Source organism: Mustela nivalis (genome assembly GCF_964662115.1).
Source record: "Mustela nivalis genome assembly, chromosome: 3".
In the NCBI taxonomy this organism is placed as follows: Eukaryota; Metazoa; Chordata; class Mammalia; order Carnivora; family Mustelidae; genus Mustela; species Mustela nivalis.
The window spans coordinates 106,097,013-106,120,631 of record NC_139022.1 but is presented as its reverse complement, the minus strand read 5'-3'; the positions used below and the strand labels follow the sequence as shown (position 1 = coordinate 106,120,631).

General features: G+C 39.4%; 1 protein-coding gene and 1 pseudogene across 8 annotated transcripts in view; one reads left to right on the top strand and one right to left on the bottom strand.

Annotated features, from left to right (window-relative positions):
- Positions 1–23,619, bottom strand: part of KLHL3 (kelch like family member 3) — a 293,373-nt gene that overhangs the window by 175,238 nt on the left and 94,516 nt on the right. For 2 of the 7 annotated variants that reach the window (XM_082725548.1, XM_082725549.1), the window contains 3 exons: positions 14,835–14,913; positions 13,688–13,791; positions 7,898–8,018 (listed from right to left, as the gene is read on the bottom strand). The exons of 4 other annotated variants lie outside the window; for them this stretch is intronic. The gene's annotated coding sequence lies outside the window, so the exon portion shown is untranslated. The remainder of the gene's footprint in view (positions 1–7,897; positions 8,019–13,687; positions 13,792–14,834; positions 14,914–23,619) is intronic. One more of the 7 variants, XM_082725550.1, reaches the window with a different exon arrangement.
- Positions 12,272–13,017, top strand: LOC309861228 (folate receptor alpha pseudogene; annotated as a pseudogene). Its single transcript has one exon. The product of its transcript is annotated as a folate receptor alpha pseudogene (transcript).

Genomic DNA, 23,619 nt, shown 5'->3' with positions numbered 1-23,619 from the left:
TTTTTTTTTTTTTTTCACTCCCATCTTTGATCTCTCTCCTCAGTCCCCTTTCTCTGACTCTCTGACTAGCAGGGAGAGGGGCCCATATGATTAAACCATACCCACGCAGATAACCCCAAATAGTCTCCCTCTCTTAAGGTCGTTGGGACTTAATCTTACCTAAAAGCACATTATGCCACATAAGGTACCACATTCACAGGTCTGGAAATAAAGATACGGACATCTTTGTGGAGGTTGTTTTTCTGCCTAGTACAAGGTATTACAGAGATAGCAGAGGAGATGATGTCCAAATGGAAACTAAAGGAGACCACTCATACATGTCAACAAGCCTTTAATTAAATGCAGAAGGGAATTTGTAACTTTGATTACTCAGTTTCCTTAGCACTACACAGGAGGTCAAAAATTTTAGAAGGTGAAGCAGGACACAGGAGATAAAGAGAAGAGCGTGTACCAAATCCAGAAAATACCACAGAAACAGACAAATTTCTGTGCCCCAAAACTACTGCTGTGATTTGGTAGTTTCAAAGTTAAACACATACAACCATATATTGCTTTTCTTCAGTAAGTTATTTATCTCAAAATAGCTCCAATTCCTTGTTTTTCTTCCAAATGCAATGTTCCATTCACAAGCCACCAGATGGCAGAGAAGAGTAGAAATTCTTAATTAGTTAAAAAAAAAAAAAAAATCCAGAAAATAAAAACCAAAACACAACTCTTCTTATACTTGGAAAAATCCAGCCTTTTAGACGTGGGGGAAGGTAGGGAGGACAAACTCAAATCTTTTTATAGCAGAAAAGCACTTTACTTTTTTTTTTTTTTTTTTTTTTTAGCACTTTACTTTTTAAAAAGGCTTCCAGAGACATCAATTTCACAATTTTGCTCCAGGTGATACTGGAAAAATCTGTTAAAAATGTATAAGAAGACAGTGGAGCCAAGATTAACTCAAAACAGTTAAGCAAATTTATAAGTTGAGGAAAAAACTAAGAATCATTTTAAACTTAAGAAGAAAAAAAAATAAATAAACTTAAGAAGAAGCTCCCAAGGATCGAAGCAAGATGGTGGAGAGCAGCAGACTGAAATGCCATCGGGTCCCAGGAGTTCAGCTTGATAGTTATCAAACCATTCTGAACACCTACATACTCAACAGAAGATAGAAGAGGTGAAGAGCGGCAAGTCTAGGAACAGAAAATCAACCACTTTCTGTAAGGGAGGACGTGCAGAGAAGTGAATCAAAAACGATGGGAAGATAGCCCACGATGGGAGGGGCTGACTCCCAGCAAGCAGTGGAGCAATCAAGCACAAAATGAGAACTTTTAAGAAGTCTGCTCCATTGAGGGACATCCCTCCAGAAGCTGAGCGGGGGTGGAGCCCTCACAGGAACAGTGTGGTCTCATATCCTGCGGGGTCATAGAAAGACCGGGAGTGTCTGAGTGTGGTAGAGCCCTCAGGTATCGGAGTGGGGAAGTCGACTACAGAGACGGAGCCAAACAGTGTACTCTCAGCTTGGGGTTACCTTAAACCATGATCCAAGGCACAGTCTGGCCACTGCTCTTCTAGCAGTGACCCCCACAAGTGGCAGATCTGGAGAGACACCCTCCTTCCTCCTCTGGGAGGAGTGGTGCGGTAGTACACAGCAGGAATCTACTGGGTTTGGAGATTCCAAACAGGGCCACATACCAGACAGAAATGCTCAGTCACAGGCCAGGTGAGCACAGAGCGTGGCCAGAGACCAGGGAGATAGGAGGGATTGACTGCTTTTCTCTGAGCGCACACTGAGGAGTGGGGCCCCCAGGGCTTGGCTCCTCCAGGCTGGGGACTGGGAGGCTGCCATTTTCATTCCCGACCTCCAAAACTGTACAGAAAGTGTTCAGGGGAAAAAAGCTACTGAGAGTGAACCTCAGATTACTTAGCCTGGCCTCTGGCAAGAGTGATGCAACTCCACCTTGGGAAAAGACATTGCAGAATCACTGCCACAGGCCCCTCTCCCCTAGAAGATCAGCAAGAACATCCAGCCAAGACCAAGTTCAGTGATCTACCAGAACAGTGGAACTCCAGAGCTAGGGGAAAGAAACACATAGAATTCATGGCTTTTTTCACCATGATCCTTTAGTCTTGCAAAGTTAAATTTTTTTATTTTACCTTTTTTCTTATTCTATTTCTTTTAACTTTTCCTCATTCTTCTTTTAGCACTTTTAAACTAGTTTATCTTAACAATAACTTTTTTTAAAAAATCATTTAAAATCTTCATTGTTATACTCATATTTTATCCCTTCATTGCTTTTAATCTTATTTTTTGTATACATATAGGTTTTTTTTCTTTAAAATTTTGGGATACAATTTCCTCTAATAGATCAAAATATACCCTAAATCTAGACTTGGCTTTATTCTAGTCTCCAGCCTGATCTCTTTTTTTTTCTTTTTCCAACGAAATTATCAATTCCTTTTCTAGAATTTTTTTAAATTTTCATCTTTACAGTCATATCCCATCCCTTCACTGTGTTTACTTATATTTTTGTATATATATATAAGTTTTTCTTTCTTTAAAATTTTGGGAGAGAGTTTCTTAAAAGGGATCAGAATACACCCAAAATCAAGTGGGTGGCTATGTTCTATTCACCAGTCTAATATATACATATTTTTAATATTTTATATTTTTTATTTTTATTTCTTTTCTCCCCCTTCCTTCTCCCCCCAGTTCTAGGTTTCTTCTGGTTTGGATAGCATACATTTTCTGGGCCTCTGCCACCCTTTTAGTATTTTATTCTCTCATTCATATATTCTTATCTGGATAAAATGACAAGGTGGAAAAACTCACCACAAAAAAAAGGAACAAGAGGCAGTACCAACAGCTAGGGACCTAATCAATACGGACATTGGTAATATGTCAGAACTAGAGTTCAGAACAATGATTCCAAGGTGCTAGCTGGGCTTGAAAAAGGCATGGAAGATATTAGAGAAACCTGTCTGGAGAAATAAAAGCCCTTTCTAGAGAAATAAAAGAACTAAAATCTAACCAACTTGGAGTAAAAAAAAAAAAAAAGCTATTAATGAGGTGTAATAAAAAATGGAGGCTCTTACTGCTAGGACAAATGAGGCAGAAGAGAAAATTAATGATAAATAGGAGACCAAATGACAGAAAATAAAGAAGCTGAGCAAAAGAGAGACAAACAACTACTGAACAATTAAGGGAGAATTCAAGAGATAAGTGATAACATAAGACAAAACAATATTAGAATAATTGGGATTCCAGGAGGTGCCTGGGTGGCTCAGTGGGTTAAGGCCTCTGCCTTTAGCTCAGGTCATGATCCTAGGGTCCTGGGAGCAGGCCCAGAATCAGGATCTCTGCTCAGCAGGGAGCCTGCTTCCTCATCTCTCTCTCTTTCTATCTGCCTCTCTGCCTACTTGTCTGTCATATAAATAAATAAAATCTTAAAAAAAAAGAAGAAGAAGAATTGGGATTCCAGAAGAAGAAGAAAGAGAGAGCGGCAGAAGGTATACAGAAGCAAATTATAGTAGAGAATTTCCCTAATATGGCAAAGGGAACAAGCATGAAAATCCAGGAGGCACAGAGAAACCCCCTCAAAATCAATAAAAATAGGTCATCATCTAATAGTAAAACTTACAAGTCTTAGTGACAAAGAGAAAATCCAGAAAGCAGCTCAGGACAAGAAGCCTATAACATACAATGGTAGAAATATTATATTGGCAGCAGACCAATCCACAGAGACCTGGCAGGCCAGAAAGAACTGGCATGATATATTCAGAGCACTAAATGAGAAAAGTATGCATCCAAGAATACTATATCCAGCTAACTTATCACTGAAAATAGAAGGAGAGATAAAAAGCTTCAGGACAAACAAAAATTAAAAGAATTTGCAAACACCAAACCAGCCCTACAGGAAATAATGAAAGGGGTCCTCTAAGCAAAGAGAGAGCTTAAAAGGAGTAGACCTAAAAGGAACAGAGACAATATACAGTAACAGTCACCTTATAGGCAATACAATGACACTAAATTCATATCTTTCAATAGTTAACCTGAATGTAAATGGGCTAAATGCCCCAATCAAAAGACACAGGGTATCAGAATGGATAAAAAAACAAAACCCATCGATATGCTATCTACAAGAAACTCATTTTAGAACAAAAGACACCTCCAGATTTCAAGTTGGGAGGTAGAAAAGAATTTACCATGCTAATGGACATCAAAAGAAAGCTGGGGTAGCAATCCTTATATGAGATAAATTAGATTTTAAGTCAAAGACTATAATATGAGATGAGTAAGGACACTATATTATACTTAAAGGGTCTGTCCAACAAGAAGATCTAACGAGTTTAAATATCTATGCTCCTAACATGGGAGCAGTCAATTATATAAACCAATAAATAACAACATCAAAGAAACAAATCGACAATAATACAATAGTAGGGGACTTTAACAACCCCCTCACTGAAATGGACAGATCATCCAAGCAAAAGATCAACAAGGAAATAAAGGCCTTAAATGATACACTGGACCAGATGGACATCATGGATATATTCAGAACATGCCATCCCAAAGCAAGAGAATACACATTCTTCTCTAGTGTACATGGAACATTCTCCAGAATAGACCAGATCCTGGGTCACAAATCAGGTCTCAGCCAGTACCAAAGGACTGGGATCATTCCCTGTATATTTTCAGACCAAAATGCTCTGAAGCCAGAACTCAAATACAAGAGGAAAGTTGGAAAGAACTCAAACACATGGAGACTAAAGGGCATCTTACTAAAGAATGAATGTGTCAACCAGGAAATTAAAGAATTGAAAAATTCACAAAAACAAATGAAAATTAAAGGACTCAAATGAAGAAAATCATGAATGAAAGAGGAGAAATCACAACCAACACCAAAGAAATACAAACAATTACAAGAACATATTATGAGCAACTATACACCAGCAAACAACAATCTGGAAGAAATGGATGCATTCCTAGAGACGTATACACTACCAAAACTGAACCAGGAAGATATAAAAAACTTGAACAGACCCATAACCAGTAAGGAGATTGAAGCAGTCATCAAAAATCTCCCAACAAACAAGAGCCCAGGGCCAGAAGGCTTCACAGGGGAATTCTACCCAAAAGAAGAATTAATACCCATTCTCCTGAAACTTCCAAAAAATAGAAATGGAAGGAAAACTTCCAAACTCATTTTATGGGGCCAGCATTACCTTGATCCCAAAGCCAAAGACTGCATCAAAAAGGAGAATTACAGACCAATATCCTTAATGAACACAGTTGCAAAAATTCTCACCAAAATACTAGCCCATAGGATCCAACAGTACATTAAAAGGATTATTCACCATGACCAAGTGGGATTTATTCCTGGGCTGCCAGGTTGGTTCAACATCTGCAAATCAATGTGATACAATGCATTAATCCTCTCAATAGATGCTAAAAAGCATTTAACAAAGTACAGCATCCTTTCTTGATCAAAACTCTTCACAGTGTAAGCATAGAGGGTACCTACCTCAATATCATCAAAGCCATCTATGAAAAACCCACACCAAATATCATTCTCAATGGGGAAAAACTGATAGCTTTTCCCCTAAGGTCAGGAATACGGCAAGGATGTCCACTACCACTGCTGCTATTCAACATAGTACTATGAAGTCCTAGCCTCAGCAATCAGACAACAGAAAGAAATAAAAGATATCTAAATCGGCAAGGAAGTAGTCAAATTCTCACTTTTTGCAGATGATATGATACTTTATGTGGAAAACCCAAAAGACTCCACTCCAAAACTGCTAGAACTAATACAGGAATTCAGTATAGTGTCAAGATGTAAAATCAATGCACAGAAATCAGTTGCATTTCTATACACCAACAACAAAACAAAAGAAAAAGAAATTAAGGAGTCAATTCCATTTACAATTGCACCCAAAACCATAAGATACCTAGGAATAAACCTAACCAAAGAGGCAAAGAATCTGTACTCAGAAAACTAGAAAGTACTCATGAAAGAAATTGAGGAAGACATAAGGAAATGGAAAAACATTCCATACTCATGGATTGGAAGAACAAATATTGTGAAAATGTCTATGCTACCTAAAGCAATCTACACGTTTCATGCAATCCCTATCAAAATACCATCAAGTTTTTTCAAAGAAATGGAACAAATAATTCTAAAATTTATATGGAACCAGAAAAGACCCTTAATAGCCAGAGGAATGTTGAAAAAGAAAGCCAAAGTTGGTGGTATCACAATTCTAGACTTCAAGCTCTATTACAAAGCTGTCATCATCAAGACAGTATGGTCCTGGCACAAAAACAGACACATAGATCAATGAAACAGAATAGAGAGCCCAGAAATAGACCCTCAACTGTATGGTCAACTAGTCTTCGACAAAGCAAGATAGAATGTCCAATGGAAAAAAGACAGTCTCTTCACCAAATGGTGTTGGGAAAATGGGACAGCCACGTGCAGAAGAATGAAACTGGACCATTTCCTTACACCACATACAAAAAGAAACTCAAAATGGATGAAAGGCCTCAATGTGAGACAGGAATCCATCAAAATCTTTGAAGAGAACACAGGCAGCAACCTCTTCGACCTCAGCCACAGCAACTTCTTTCTAGAAACATCACCAAGGGCAAGGGAAGCAAGGGCAAAAACAAACTATTGGGACTTCATCAAGATCAAAAGCTTATGTACAGCAAAGGAAACAGTCAACAAAACCAAAAGACAACTGACAGAAAGGGAGAAGAGATTTGCAAATGACATATGTGATAAAGGGCTAGTATCCAAAATCTCTAAAGAACTTATCAAACTCAACACCCAAAGAACAAATAATCCAATCAAGAAATGGGCCGAGGACACGAACAGACATTTCTGCAAAGAAGACATCCAGATGGCCAACAGACACAGGAAAAAGTGCTCCATATCACTTGGCATCAGGGAAATACAAATCTAAACCACAATCAGATACCACCTCACGCCAGTAAGAATGGCTAAAATTAACGAGTCAGGAAATGACATGCTGGTGAGGATGCGGAGAAAGGGGAACCCTCCTACACTGTTGGTGGGAATGCAAGCTGGTGCAGCCACCCTGGAAAACAGCATGGAGGTTCCTACTGGGTATTTATCCTAAAGATATAAATATAGGGAACTGAAGGGGTACATGCACCCCAATGTTTATAGCAGCAATGTCCACAATAGCCAAACTATGAAAAAAAACCTAAATGGCCATCAACAGATGAATGGATAAAGAAGAGGTGGTATATATATATATATATATATATATATATATATATATATATATATATATATATATATACAATGGAATACTATGCAGCCATCAAAAGAAATGAAATCTTGCATTTGCAATGACATGGATGGAACAAGAGGGTATTATGCTGAGTGAAATAAGACAATCAGAGAAAGACCATTATCACAGGATCTCTCTGATATGAGGAATTTGAGAGGTAGGGTCAGGAGACCATGGGGGATAGGGAAGGAAAAAATGAAACAAGATGGGACTTGAAGGGAGACAAACCATAAGAGACTCTTAATCTCACAAAACAAACTGAGGGTTGCTGAGGGGAAGAGGGTAGGGAGTGGGTGGTTGGGTTATGGACACTGGGGATGGTATGTGCTTTGGTGAGTGCTGTGAAATGTGCAATTCTGACAATTCACATATCTGTACCCCTGGGGCAAATAATACATTATATGTTAATAAAATAATTAACTTAAAAAATAAAGACGCTCCCAAAACCAAACAAACAAAAAGATTAAAAAAACAAAAAACCTGCCTCGGCCCTGTGCCTCCCTGAGGACACTCAACAGCTGCCTCCTGGTCATCCCCACTCAGTCATCCCTTAAACACCTCACATTCAACTTGTCCCACACAGGGAACTCACCATTCTTCTTCCACACTTCCTCTTCCTCCTGTTGTCTACTTCAGGGAAGAGTATTCTCATCCACCTCATTGCCAAATTTAGAAACCTGAAAGTCATCCTTGTTGCTTTGACAAACTTCCACCTGCCAACAGTGAGTATTTTATCATTCCTTTTCTTCATGGACTGGTTTGGAAATAATGCACTGGTTCTACCTCTTGTAGTTACCCTAGCAACAACTGTGTGCATATTTACTTTACCAAAGCCAAAGCTAAAGAGCATCTTTACCAACTATTTTCAGGTGATATGAGGATCTTTTAAAATGCACTAGCCCCCTCCCGGATTAAATCATGGCTGTTGTCACTGGTGTGCAATTTTACTTATTTAACCACACTAGGACATTATTATTGCTGGCTTTACAGTGTCTACCCATATACTTGCCACCTTCTTTGCTCTTCTTTCCTTCTTGCACCTCAGCTCCTCCCTCAAGGATCACTCTCCTTCTGTCTCAAGTTCACTCTTCAGAATTTCCTATAGGTAGCATCTGCTAGAGATCAACTCTCTCAGCTTTCCGTTTATCAGGTTTTGTCCATTATTCTTTCACCCTCATTCATGAAAGATATCTTTAATTCCAGTTCTACATGGGCAGATATTTTACATGAGCCCTTTCAAGATACCATTCCACTATCACCTGATTTGCATTGTGGCTGTTAGGAAGTTAACTATTAACCCAACTACTGCTCCTTTGAAGTCAACCACTCTGTTCCTCTGGTGCTTCAGAGATTTTGTTTTCTTTGTCTATTTTTTGTAGTTTCTGTAATGTGAAACTTTATGGGTAGATTTATTTTTATTGATACTATTTGGGATTATTGAGCTTCTTTAATTCATTCTAAAAGAGTTTCAGTCATTACATCTTCAAATATTGCCTCTGCCCCATTCTTTCTCAACTTTTCTTATGTAATCCCAACTAAATGAATAAATCCTCTCACTCTATCCACCATACATCTTAATCCCACTTCTGTGTTTTCCATCTTTTTTTGGTCCCTCTTAAAAGCATTCCTGGTGGGGTGCCTGGGTGGCTCAGTGGGTTAAAGCCTCTGCCTTCGGCTCAGGTCATGATCTCAGGGTCCTGGGATCGAGCCCCGCATCGGGCTCTCTGCTCAGTGGGGAGCCTGCTTCCTCCTCTCTCTCTCTGCCTGCCTCTCTGCCTACTTGTGATCTCTGTCTGTCAAATAAATAAATAAAATCTAAAAAAAAAAAAAAAAAAAAAGCATTCCTGGTAGTATCTACAGATCTACGTTCTAGTTCACTAATTCTCTCTTTAGCATGATCAATCTTCCGTCAACCTGTTAAGCTGAATTTTTTTTAGGTTATATAGTTATCATTTACTGAAGCTCTATTTGGTTCTTTTTCAAATATTTTCTGCTCCTTTTTATAATTTTCTATTTTCTGAAGACAATTTTAGGCTTGCATTTTGTCTTTTTTAATATTGTAAGCATGGTTGTATTGGCTATGGAAGAATAGGTTATGTGGCAACAATAAATGACAAATATCCCAGTGGCTTATGACCGCAAACGTTTGTTTTGTGCTTTCTGTGTTCATTGTGGGTCAGCACTTCAGCTGATATCTTCTTTGCTATGGGACCAAGACTGGCAAGTAAGCCATTATCTGAAACATTAATGCCTGTCACAGGAGAAAGCAAAGAGACTTATGACAAAACACAAAGTAACCCTTAAATCTTCTGAAAGAGGCAATATACATCACTTCTGCTTATTTTGAGTACAATCCTCTTGTAAAAATGGGTACCAAATCCATAAATAATTTTTAAAAAATCACAGCCCATGCTTCTTATTACTAAATATTCAGTTCCCATCCCATCACATACTAAATACTAAATACCTCCTCCCCAAAAGGGAAGACCCTAGGGTCCCACACAGTTACTGCTCTGAGCTCAAAGTCCAAGATCTCAGCTGTGTTCATTTCAATATCAGATCTAGAAGAGGTTCATTTTTTTTCAAATATATTTATTTATTTGACATCAGGAGGGATTACAATTAGGAAGAGAGGCAAACAGAGAGAGGAGGAAAGCAGGCTCCCTGCTGGGCAGGAAGCCCGATATGGGGCTTGATCCCAGGACCCTGAGATCATGACCTGAGCTGAAGGCAGAGGCTTAACCCACTGAGCCACCCAGGTGCCCTAGAAGACGTTCATTTTTAACCTAGATGCCTGTTAACTAATAATCCAAGTTATCTGTTTCACCCCACCCCAACATGAGAGTAGAACAGGGTCAGGATAATTACAATAAAACTCTCATTTGGAAGGATAAAGATGGAAGACACAATTATAAATCCCAATGGGCAGACAATTACAAGCATTCCTACTCTAGGAAAGTGGAATATTTCTTGAATAGGTCTTGTTTTCTCTAACTAGGAGTGACTCCCTAAAACACGGCTCACCGTGGCCCTCGGTTCTGCCCTCTGGAAAGGTGTTCCTTATCAATTATTATTAGTCACTATGAAGAGAGCCTTGGAAAATATGCTCTCTTTTTGGGGACTTAGAAGCTTTCTCTACACATTTCCTTCCCATAGAATTGTGGGGCCACCAATTGCAGACTGAATGCAGGCTGATGGTACTTTTGATGAACAATTCTTTCTCAAAAACATACTTGATTTTTTATTTATTTTAATCAGTTCCCTATACTAATAGCCATACCCATAATTCCTTTATTTAAAAAATATTTTATTTATGGGGGGGCCTGGATGTCTTAGTTATTTGTTTGCCTTCGGCTCAGGTCATGATCCTAGGGTCCTAGGATCCAGCCCCGCATTGGGCTCCCTGCTTAGCAGGGAGTCTGCTTCTCCCTCTCCCTCTGCTCCTTCCCCTCTACTTGTGAGTTCCCTCTTTCTCTCTCTCTCCCTCTCTTTCAAATAATCTTTTTTATTTTTTAATTTGATACAGAGAGACAGTGAGAGAGAGCATGAGAGGGGAGAAGAACACAAGAGGGAAGAAGGTCAGAGGGAGAAGCAGACTCCCCGTGGAGCTGGGAACCTGATGTGGGACTTGATCCCAGGACTCCAGGATCACGACCCTAGCTGAAGGCAGCCACCCAACCAATTGAGCTACCCAGGCACCCTAAATAAATAAATAATCTTAAAAAAAAAAAGAAGAACAAAATAGATAGCCAGAAATAGAACTATACATATGTAAACTCTTGATAAATGACAGAGATGCCACTGAAAAGTAATGATCTCAGGATGATGGGATCGAGTCCCACATTGGGCTCTCTGCTTGACAGGGAGCCTGCTTCCTCCTCTCTCTCTCTCTGCCTGCCTGTCTGCCTACTTGTGATCTCTGTCAAATAAATAAGTAAAATCTTTAAAAAATATAAAAATAAAAAAAGGGCGCCTGGGTGGCTCAGTGGGTTAAGCCTCTGCCTTCGGCTCAGGTCATGATCTCAGGGTCCTGGGATCGAGCCCCGCATCGGGCTTTCTGCTCAGCGGGGAGCCTGCTTCCTCCTCTCTCTCTGCCTGCCTCTCTGTCTACTTAAGATCTGTGTCTGTGAGTGGTGATGCAACATGGGGGCTTAAGTGGGTAGGAGAAAAATAAATGAAACAAGATGGGATTGGGAGGGAGACAAACCATAAGTGACTCTTAATCTCACAAAACAAACTGAGGGTTGCTGGGGGGAGGGGGGTAGGGAGAAGAGGGGTGGGGTTATGGACACTGGGGAGGGTATGTGCTTTGGTGAGTGCTGTGAAGTGTGTAAACCTGGCGATTCACAGACCTGTACCCCTGGGGATAAAAATATATTATATGTTTATACAAAATTAAAAGTTAAAAATTTAAAAAAAAAATCTGTGTCTGTGTATTTACTTAAGATCTGTGTCTGTCAAATAAATAAATAAAATCTTTATTTTAAAAAAAGATCAATCAGTTCAACTGCATTAATGTTTGTTGAACTTAGAGGTGAGAAAGAATATAATGAACTGAATCAGAAAATTACAGCAAAGTAAAAGGTTAAAGGGATACACCTAATTGGACTGAAATTCCACAAAGTTGGAAAAAAGGTGTTCTGAAATGGCAATGGGGAGCTTGAGATACGTAGAAAGATAGGCAAAGCCAATTCTCATAAAGTATAGTAGTTATGTCCTATAAATTTGCCATGAACAGTGAATTAGTGAACACTAGGAAAAACACAAGATTGGTTTCTTGTGCACCTCTAGTCATGTTTTTGACAACCAATCAATTCATGACCTTGTTTTGAATTTCTTTTTAAAGATACTTTTTGTTCAACTTATGAAGCCAGAAGAGAGGTGTGAGGGATCCAGTGGCCCTTTACTTTCTGAGGTCTTTGGAGGACTTAACACTCCCCAGTTGTCACAGGATTCAGAGACTGACATGGCCCAGCTGGTGGTTAACACAGCTGCTGCTCCTTCAGGTGGGGGCAGCCACAGTATCGGCAGCCCAGCCCAGGACTGAGCTTCTCAATATCTGTATGGATGTCAAGCCCCGCAAGGAAAAGCCAAGGCCGGAGAACAAGCTGCATAAAGCAATGTAGCCCCTGGAAGAATCCCTGCTGCTTTGCCAACATCACCTGGGAAGCCCAGAAGGGTATTTCCCACCTGTACAGACTGAACTGGGACCACTGCGGACAGACGGCACCTGCTTGCAAACAGTACCTCATCCAGGACACCTACCAGTATGAGTGCTCCTAACCTGGGGCTCTAGGGCCAGCAGGTGAGCCACAGCTGGCACAAAGAGCACGTCTTGATGTGACCCTATGTGAAGAGGGCTGAAGCGGGCTGTCTACACTGCTGGGAAGGCTGCCACACTTGCTAAACCTATGAGAACAACTGTCACAAAGGCCAGGACTGGATGTCAAGATAAAAGTGGTACCCTTCCATTTCTCCTTCCCTGCACCTGCCACTCTGTGCAGTGAGATCTGGAGCCACTCCTACAAACTGAGCAACTACAGCTGAGGCAGTGGCTCCTGCATCCAGATATGGTTTGACCCAGCCCAGGGCAATCCCAACAGGGACGTGGTGAGGTTCTATGCTGAAGCCATAAGTGCGGCTGAGCTCTGCAGGCTTTGGCCTTTCCTTCCTGCTCAGCCTGCCCTGATGCTGCTCTGGCTGCTCAGCTGAGCTCCTTTTATCTTCTGATACCTGCCCAGCTCTGCCCTATTCAGCTCCATAGCTCCCAGTTACTCACTTCCTGTGCCTGGCCCAGGGCAGAGGTGGGAGCCTCTGACTGACAGTTTGAATAAACCAGACACCCAACATGTAAAAAAACAAAACAAAATAAATAAAGAGACTTCTATTTAAAGATACTTATTTAATACACTCATGCAACAGCAGTATAACTATATAACCATAACTATAGCAGTCTAAGTATAGCCCCAATGAAGCTTATCTAACACAGACACTTTCTCTGTAAGGCACATTACAGCCTTCTTGCACTTAGAAATACTGGATAGCACTTCAGCCCTACAGATGGGAACTATTTCTTTTTTCAAAGATTTTGTTTATTTGTCAGAGAGAGAGAAAGCACAAGCAGTGGGGAGCTGCAGGAGAGGGAGAAGCAGGCTGAGCAAGGAGCCCAGTGTGGGACTTGATCCCAGGACCATGGGATCATGACCTGAGCTGAAGGCAGGTGCTTAACTGACTGAGCCACACAGGCAACTGATGGAGGACTATATTAAACAGTGAAATCACCAACAAAAAGCATAAAAATGTGGAAAATATGCCACTAAACAGACCACAAAAAGGACACTTAAATACAGTACAAGAGCTGAAAGAGAGTCAGAATCGTTACCTTGTTCAACCTCAGCTGGAAATGTGCTCGTCAGGTGATACCAATTTTTCACCACTCCACACCTGCCCATGAACGGCCACTAAAGCAGGGTACTGACTGGGGGGCTACAAATAAATCTTAGTAAGTAAGGGAATTCATAAACATGGCATCTTTGAGAATCAACTTAATATACACAATCTGTGAGAAGGACCATGTGAAGTTCTGAATGAAGTGGGCGAGAGGGTGTAGGAGAGGAACCGTGCCTGCAAGACCTTGCTTTGCGATGAATACCCAAGGATGAAGGCAACAAAAGGAATATTTGGAATTAACTGACCCCAACATTTCAAATAAAATTCTAGTGAAAGTTCTTTTGGAGGTTTTCATGCTTTGACACATTTGTCTGCCATACCATCACAGTACACTGATTAGGCCTGGATATGAGGGTATAACCAACATGTCCAGATATCACTGTCCCAGACTGTCACTTCCCTAGGATAATTCCTAGAAATGAATGTGGGCTAATATTGAGTCACAAATGAGGGTATTGATGATAATGTGACACTGTTTGTAATAGGGGTACAACATTTGTTAAATGATGTTTTATCCATAAGTTATTATTATCCATAAATTATTATTATCATGTGTCTTTTAAAGATTTCCTGGCTTACATTACCAATTCCCACCTCTACCTCTACCCTCCCTCACAAAACCAGATCAGCCGTCATCAAAGAGAGGTAAGAGAAGGTGAGATCTGATCCTAAGACAGGTATAAAAGTGAGCCACCAGCTCAGAGTTCCTATAGAGTAAAGAGGATCACACTGCTCCCAAGTAAAACTTCTCCCTAAAACTGGGGTTGGGAGGAACTTGTCTGGAAGGGAGGGATACAGAGATACAAAATAAAGTTGGAGAGGTATTTAATCCATATACCTTGACAAAATTTAGCATGCAGAGCTATGATTTTTACTAAAAAAAATAAGTTGACTAAAACATGACTAAAAGACCACGTTGACTAAAAGTTGACAAAATATCAAAGACCACTGAATTTAAGTATTATTACATATGTCTGGGTTTAATGTTGATAAGCGGGCAATGTATGGATAAATAATGAAAATAAAGACACACATGATGCATAAATTATGATGTGTTCTAAAAAATTTATTTCTCTTACCTTAATTTCATCAAAATCACTAGTTATGTTGTTATAAATAAGCCTTTCTCATGCTCTGTGTCACATTGCCAGTAAGGATCTAAAGGATTAAAAATAAAATAAAACTTATTCAAAGTATACAAAATTTGAACATACTATCCTCAAAATATATTTATTAATTGTGCAAAATCAAAAACTAAAATTGTTTTTTTCAAGATTTAATTATTTATTTGAGAGAGAGAGAGAATAAACAGGAGGGACAGAGGGAGAGAATCTCAAGCAGACTTAACGCTGAGCATGGAGCTGGGCACAGGACTCTCCACCTCACAACCAGGAGATCATGACCTAAGCCAAAACCAGGAATGGGAAACTTAACCAACTGTACCACCCAGGAGCCCCTAAAGTTATTTTTTATATCTGTTTTCAAATGTAATCTTTTTTTTAAACTTCCAAAAATTATTTATAAAATTAAAAGGCAATATACAAATTATAATTAACAAATACCAATTTAAATAAAATTATAACAAAGTTAAATTTTTTATGTAATTTGTTAAAAACTTATTAAAACTCTATTATGTATTTTTCAAAAATAGAACTACTCACAAGTCTATCAAGGCTCATTTATTGCTAATGTCAACCACAGGCATCACATATATTTTATCTGGACTCTCATACATAAAGTTTAAAAGTAATATGAATTGCTTAATATTGCAGAATATCCCTCAGCTACCATGGACCACTGTTTAAAATATTAACCTAATTTTTTTAAAAAATTTTATGTATTTATTTGACAGAGAGAGAGAGAGATCACAAGTAGGCAGAGAGAGAGGAAGGGAAGCAGGCTGCTGCCTAGCATAGAGCCCGATGTGGGGCTCGATCCCAGGACCCTGGGATCATGACCTGAGCCGAAGGCAGAGGCTTTAACCCACTGACCCACCCAGGTGCCCCTTAACTTAATTTTTAAGTAGAAACACAAACTGGAACAGAAAGAGAAACAAGAATAAAGATGGTTAGCAGTACTGGAAAGTGATTAATTCATCATACAGGAATTTATTACACTCAGGCTAAGTTAATTAGTCTGTCCTTTCACCTACAAGGTTCCGCAATTACATATCCTCTCTACACGTCAAAGCAGTGTCCATAACCACCATCAACAGCCCATAACCTTCATGATATTTGTTTCCAGGGCTTCAGGGTCAGTGACAAGGCGAAGTGTACCTGGGACCTGAAAGGTGTTTGTCACTAGAGTAAATGTTTGGATGACAAGTTGCTCTACCAGCATTGAGTGTTAGATCCGAAATGACACTACTTTTTTAAAGTTTGCAATATCTGGCTCCTCTACACACAAGATCCGGGGCAGAGGCCCCTCTTGCTTAGGTCCTCAGAGAATACTATCAGTGTCAGGGAGTCAACAGGTCATCTAGGATCTACTGAAATCAAAAGAAAAAATAATTACTTCAAGCATATAATCATAATGAGAGAGCAGTTAACAGGGAGTCCTCTACGGAGGTAAAGACAGCTGCAGCAGGGTGGGAAACAAAAGTAAGGAAGCCTTTCTTCATCAGGCTTCTGTTATAATACAGTCTTAACACAAATAACTGGGACTCCGAGTTTAGATGCCCCTTTTATTTTTCATGATACTCCTCAATTTTTATTTCCCCTAAGTTGGTAAAAGTATGGGTCAGAGAATCACCTACTATATTAATTAATGTTTATCAAGATATAAAGACAATAAAACCTGTTTTATGACTAAAAATAAAATATATAACATAATGAGAGTATAAATATCAAGGCTAGAGGGCTCTAGAAAGATGGGAGAAGTCCGAGGCTTAGTTCTTTCTTTGGCTCCTTTGATCAGCTTCAATGCCTGCTGTCCAAGGCTATTAGTCTATAAACTAGCTTTTGCAAGTAAAACAATGAATTTTAACTGAGGCAAACAAAACCATAATGCTCACTAAATCTTCATCACCAATAAGGACAAGTTTATACCAAATATTCTCTTAAAAATTAAAACAAAAACAATTCTGGTTTCATTATTTCTCAATCTCTCGCACTCACTCTACTCTTTTGTGGAAAGGGGTGTGGGAATAAAAAACAATTAACTCTGTCCTTAATCTGGATCATATACTTCTACTAAGAAATACTATAGGAAATAATAATATAAACTACCACTTACTAAATATCTATTATGTGACAAAATAATCCAGCCAGATAGATGGTAATGTTCACCTTATAGAAAAGGACTCAAAAGCTCAGAGAGAAGCTCAAGGTGACTCTGCTAGGGAACATGGGAGAATCTGGGTTCAGAGTCAGGTCTGTCCAATTCAAACTGCTTTATCTTCACCAATATCACAGACAACTAAGTTCTCTTAGTATCTACCAACCCTGTGGACATTGTTAGTTTTTGCCAGTATTCTACATAAGAAAAGATGTTTGTTTTTCAGCAAGCCTTACACTCTTCCAAAGTTTGCTACTCTGTAAACTTCAAGTATAAACAGGTAAGTAATTAGCAGAATATTACTAAAAAGTAACTGGGAAAATAAGAGGGATGTTCCTTGAACCATTCTGACTACATCTGCTCTTCAAATTCCTGCAGAAGAGGAGACTGGCTTCCATTTCTGTCATGGACATCCCACCTCCTGCCATGTACTCCAACCATCCAGTGACCTGGCAGTGTTCTGTAAAAAGCAGATACATAATATCAAGGTGCTAACCACTTGGAAATTTTGAGTTTCAGGCACTGGTAAGGAAACAGAATTGATTTGCATGACTTAGCTTTAAAATTTGGGGCTCCAGTGGGAGAAGGTACTTGCCAATGACATATCCGATAAACGGATATGTATCCAAAATACATAAAGAACTTATAAAACTCAACACCCAAGAAACAAATACTCTGGTTTAAAAATGGGCAGAAGACATGAACAGACATCCCTCCAAAGAAGACATCCAGATGACAAACAGACATATGAAAAGATGCGCATCATCACTCACTATCAGGGAAATGCAAATCAAAACTGCAATGAGCTATCACCTCACACCTGTCAGAATAGCTAAAATCACCAACACAAGAAACAACAGATGTTGGTGAGGATGTGGTGAAAAAGGATCATTCATGCTGTTGATCACTCATCAACTCACTGTTGGTAGGAATGCAAAATGGTACAGTCACTATGGAAAACAATACAGATGTGCCTTAAAAAGTTAAAAACAGGGCAACCTTTTCAGGTCCCCTACCTCTTTGGGAGCTTTGTACTATTACTTCACTACCGCTCAATAAACCTTGTTTTGCTGCCCACCACCCTGTTTGGTCTACCTCTTCATTCTTCAAAGCGGGTGACCAAGAACCTTACCAGCACTAAAGGAGAAGGAAATCCTGTAACACTGCCAGCCTCCATAGTTGCTGGAGCTAATCCTTTATATTATACCTCTTAATATACATATGTATTATATATTTACTAAGCATGTACTATATATATAATATACAAATGGCTCTGTTTCTATGGAGAACTCTGATTCATACAGTGTCCTTTACCTATGAGAAATGTATATTCCTGGTTGTTTCTGAGATTGTAGCAACAAATACCTTCTTTCTGTTTATTTTTTACTTTGTCTTCTCTGGTTTTGGCCTTTCTTTCCACTAGATTGTGGTTTGAAAAAAAAAAAAAGTTAAAAACAGAACTACCCTATGATCCAGCAATCACATTACTGGGTATTTAGCCAAAGAATACAAAAACACTAATTTAAAGGGATACATGCACCCCTATGTTTATTGCAGCATTATTGACAATGGCCAAATTACAGAAGCAGCCCCAGTGTCATCAACTGATGAATGGATGAAGAGGGTGTAGTGTACATATATTCAGTGGAATATTACTCAGCGCTACAAAAGAATGCAATCTTGCCATTTGCTGTGACATGGATGGAGCTAGAGAATACGATGCTAAGTGAAAGTGTCATCAGAGAAAGACAAATACCATATGATTTTAGTCATGTGGAATTTAAGAAACAAAACAAATGAGCAAAGGGGAAAAGAAGAGAAAGAGAGACAAATCAAGAAAGAGACTCTTAATTGTACTGAATAAATTGAAGGACAGGGGAGTGCGGGGATGAGCAAAACAGGTGATGGGGATTAAGGTGTGCACTTGTCCTGATGAGAACCACGTGAGGTACGGAACTGCTGAATCACTAGACTGTACACCTGAAACTAATATAACACTGTATGCTAACTAATGAATTAAAAATTTAAAGAATAAACATTTTTTAAAAGCTGGGGCTCCATCACTAAATCTTTGAGTTATGAAATAATTTCAGAATGTTGCCAGTCTATCCACTATGCTATGCCAAAAACATCTTCAACCACACTTAATATTCTAAAAGTTTGTTTCTTGGGGTGACTGGGTGGTTCAGTTGGTTGGGCATCAATCGGCCTTCACCTCAGGTCATGCTCCTGGAGTCCCAGGATCGAGTCCTGCATCAGGCTTCCTGCCCAGTGGGGAGCCTGCTTCTCCCTTTGACCCTCCCCCTTCTTGTTCTCTCTCTCTCTCAAATAAATAAATAAAATCCCTTTTTTTTTTTTTTTTAATCTTCTTTCTCAGGCGCCTGGGTGGCTCAGTGAGTTAAGCGTCTGCCTTCAGCGCAGGTTATGATCCTAGGCTCCTGGATCGAGTCCAGGTCAGGCTCTCTGCTTAGTGGGGAGTCTGCTTCTCCCTCTCCCCCTGCTCCTCCCTCCTGTTGTGCTTGTTCCCACTGTCTCTCCCTCAAATAAATAAAATATTTTTAAATTTAAAAAAAAAAACCTTGTTTCTCAAAAGCCTTCCAACACTCTCACTATAAGGAAATACTCATTTTACTTTAATCTCCCTTTTTCAGTCTTTTGTAACAATGAGGAATAGCTGCCTTCCTGCAATTTCTTAAATACAGGAGAGGGCTTTTCAGCCCCCACTTTGAGTTCAGCAGTACATGTGCTATCCTTTCAAAGTGGTTCATGAAAATCTTATATAATAACCCATATTTTCAGGGCACCCTGGGTGGCTCAGTCGTTAAGCCTCTGCCTTCAGCTCAGGTCATGATCCCATGTGGGACTAAGTCCTGCACTGGGCTCCCTGCTCAGCAGGAAGCCTGCTTCTCCCTCTCCCACTCCCATGCCCCCAGCTTGTGTTTTCTCTCTCTCTCTCTGTAATAAATAAATAAAATCATTTTTAAAACCCCATATTTTCTGGGGAACTTGGGGTTAATTTTAATCTTAAAGGCATTTTATTAATCTCATAAATTATAGCAAAATCAGAACCAAAACCTATCTTTTAACTTAGAGTAAATTCTCTAAGAACAACCATTCATGTTTACTAATAATTTGCCAGGAAATTTTAAAACAAATGTCTGCTTTTGGCACAACTAATTTTTCAAAACTATAAAAATATATATGCCACAAAATACCACAGGTTTTAGGACACACTCTTGTTACCATCTACACAAGATGACAGAAAGTGACATTTCTAACACATCCTTTAAAACACTCCATCTAAAGAACCTAGATGTCATCAACAGATGAATGGATAAAGATGTGTGTGTATATATATATACAATGGAATACTATGCGGCCTTCAAAAGAAATGAAATCTTGCCATTTGTGACGACACAGATGGAACTAGAGGGTATCATGCTGAGCGAAATAAGTCCATCAGAGAAAGACCATTATCATATGATCTCCCTGATAGGAAGTTGAGAGGCAAAGTTGGGGTTTGGGGGGTAGGAAAATAATAAATGAAACAAGATGGGATCGGGAGGGAGACAAACCATAAGAGACTCTTAATCTCACAAAACAAACTGAGGGTTGCCGGTGGGGAGGGGACTAGGGAGAGGGTGCTGGCATTATTGACCTTGGGGAAGGTAGGTGCTATGAAGTGTGTAAACCTGGCGATTCACAGACCTGTACCCCTGGGACTAATAATACATTATATGTTAATTAAAAAATTATTTTTAAAAATAATAATAAATAAATAAAATGCTCCATCTAATGTCACTGCTACTGCTGAGATTTCTGACTCCTCCTTTCTGCCTTTTCACTGGTCTTCAGATCCTACTAGATTCCAGAGCTGGATATTCTGTGCGGTAATTTCAACTCTAGGAGCAGCTTGTGAAATGAAGCCATTCATTGTGCAGTAGACAAATAAGCCAAGAAGGGGGCGGGAGTGTTAGGCTTGGAGAGGTGGCTCACACAGCATCTTGTGACAGAGAAACAAACACAGAAAACTAATCAAAGAAATGAAGAAGGAAAACCTGTACAAGATGAAAAGAACAGCAATAGCACTAGAAATTTCCAACAGGTAAGAAACTGGGAAACAAACTTCTAAAAGGCTAAAGAAAAATCTTGCAAATGTGTTTCTCAAATGTTCATTTCATGTTAATCCAGTTTTAAAATGTGAAGATCAATAAAAATTAGAATTGTCGTGCTTTCAGGCCTAATTATACCAAATGTCTTCTTGCTTATGTGATCCTACAAACAATCCCACAGCTTTAGAATGCACCACTGTAAGAAAATTATCAAAAGAAACCATCAAATGGTAGTACTGGCACGATGTAGTTTCAATTGCTTTTTGTTTATGAGTTTGTAAATAAATTTAAGAATCTGGTATACATACTTTCATTGGCATAGTGTAGCTCTCCTTTCTTGATATATGTAATACACTGTTATTTTAAAGAATCAAAAAACTCAGCATCCCTATAATGACAAACTCAGTCATTAATCTTCACAGAAAATTAAAGTCAATTCAGACAATCTGTGTTGGTTTAACTTTTTTTTTTTTTTAAGACTTATTTATTTGACAGAGAGAGATCAGAAGTAGACAGAGCGGCAGCATCAAGAGGGGGAAGCAGGCTCCCTGCTGAGCAGAGATTTCAACCCCCGCCCCACATGCAGGGCTGAATCCCAGGACCCCAAGATCATGACCAGAGCTGAAGGCAGGGGCTTAACCCACTGAGCCACCCAGGTGCACCTGTGTTGGTTTGATTTTAAAAGTAACTGCCAGAGGACCTGGGTAGCTTAGTGGGTTACTCGAATGCTTTCAGCTAAGGTCATGATTCCGTAGCCCTGGGATCAAGTCCCACACTGGGCTCCTAGCTCCACTGGGAGTCTGCTTCTTCCTCTGACCTTCTCCCCTCTCATGCTCTCTCTCTCTCTCTCTCAAATAAATAAATAAAATCTTTAAAAAAAAAAATAAAAGCAACTGCTAGGTTTTGGGAAATGAGATGTGTACATTTTCCAGTAACACTTTATATGGACTCCGGCAATTGTCAAGTTCCAGGAAAAGCAGATAAACCATCTCCAGCAGAGAAAATCAAAATACATGTAATGAATGAATAGGTGAGTCAAATGTTATCCCCAAATCTTAAAACAGCACACACACTTCTACAATAAACAGACGTGGAATTTTATTTATTTATTTATTTATTTATTTATTTATTGGAATGGGTCAAATAGGAGTTTGCATGGTATAGAATAACCAGGCCAATTATTATTTTTAATTTTCTTAAATATTTCATTTATTCATTTGAGAGAAAGAAAGCTAGCAAGAGAGCAGAAGCAGGGGGAGCAGCAGAGGGAGAGGGAAAAGCGGACTACCCACTGAGCAGGGAGCCCGATGACCGGGGGCTTGATCCCAATATTTTGGGGACCACTACCAGAGCTGAAATCAGATGCTTAATGTTTGACTGAGCCACCTACGTGCCTCCCAATTATACTTTTTAATAAGGCTATGAAAGAGTAGGCATTTTTTTTTTTAAGATTTTATTTATTTATTTGACAGAGAGATCACAAGTAGGCAGAGAGGCAGGCAGAGAGAGAGAGGAGGAAGCAGGCTTCCTGCTGAGCAGAGAGCCCGATGTGGGACTCGATCCCAGGACCCTGAGATCATGACCTGAGCCAAGGCAGCAGCTTAACCCACTGAGCCACCCAGGCGCCCAGGCATTTGTTTCTTGATGCTTCTTGTGGTTGGTTAATACAGTACTTTGTTCTTAGGGAAAGCTCTAAGATGTGTCTTTACAGACCTTCTAGTTTTACTTGTCTTCATGGAACACAAATGATTAATTTGATTGATTTCCTTTAAAATTAAATAACCAGTAAACTAGAAATACTGCTTTAGGTATGGCTTAGAAAGTAGAAGTCTTCCTCCTGACTCTGCCACCAACTATGCAACCATAAGTAAGTCTCTGGGTCTTGGTTGCCATGTTTTTAAATCAAAATTAAAGTATCATTCCTATCTAGAGCTCATGACTGCTAGAGAGATAAGTAAGACAGCCCACCTTGTCAACACTTAAATTCTTGAATAAATTAACGAATGAGATAGTACTTTAAATTTGTCAAGCCCTAAAAATTGCAAGATGTTGTTTGCACAATCTGTATTCCTAAAGGTTTAAAGAAAAGGAGAAAGAGTTCTATGGGGGCATGCTCGCAGTGTGGCCCTGATCTATTCTGGGAACCCCACATGAACACTTGTGTGTGCAGGTGTGTGCAAAACTTCACTTTGCCCGAGGCCACAGACTCCCTGAAGTTATATTAAGGAAACTGTTTATAATATAAAATAATCAGAAAATGTTCTACTCATTTACTTTTAAATTAAAAACAAGAATGGCAGAAATTTATTCAAGAAATATAAAATAGGGGCACCTGGGTAGCTCAGTTGGTTAAGTGTCCAACTCTTGATCTCAGCTCAGGTCTTGATCTCAAGGTCGTGAACTCAAGCCCCACAGTGAGCTCCATGTTGAGCAGGAAGGCGACAAAAAGGAAGGAAGGAAGCAGGAAGGGAGGGAA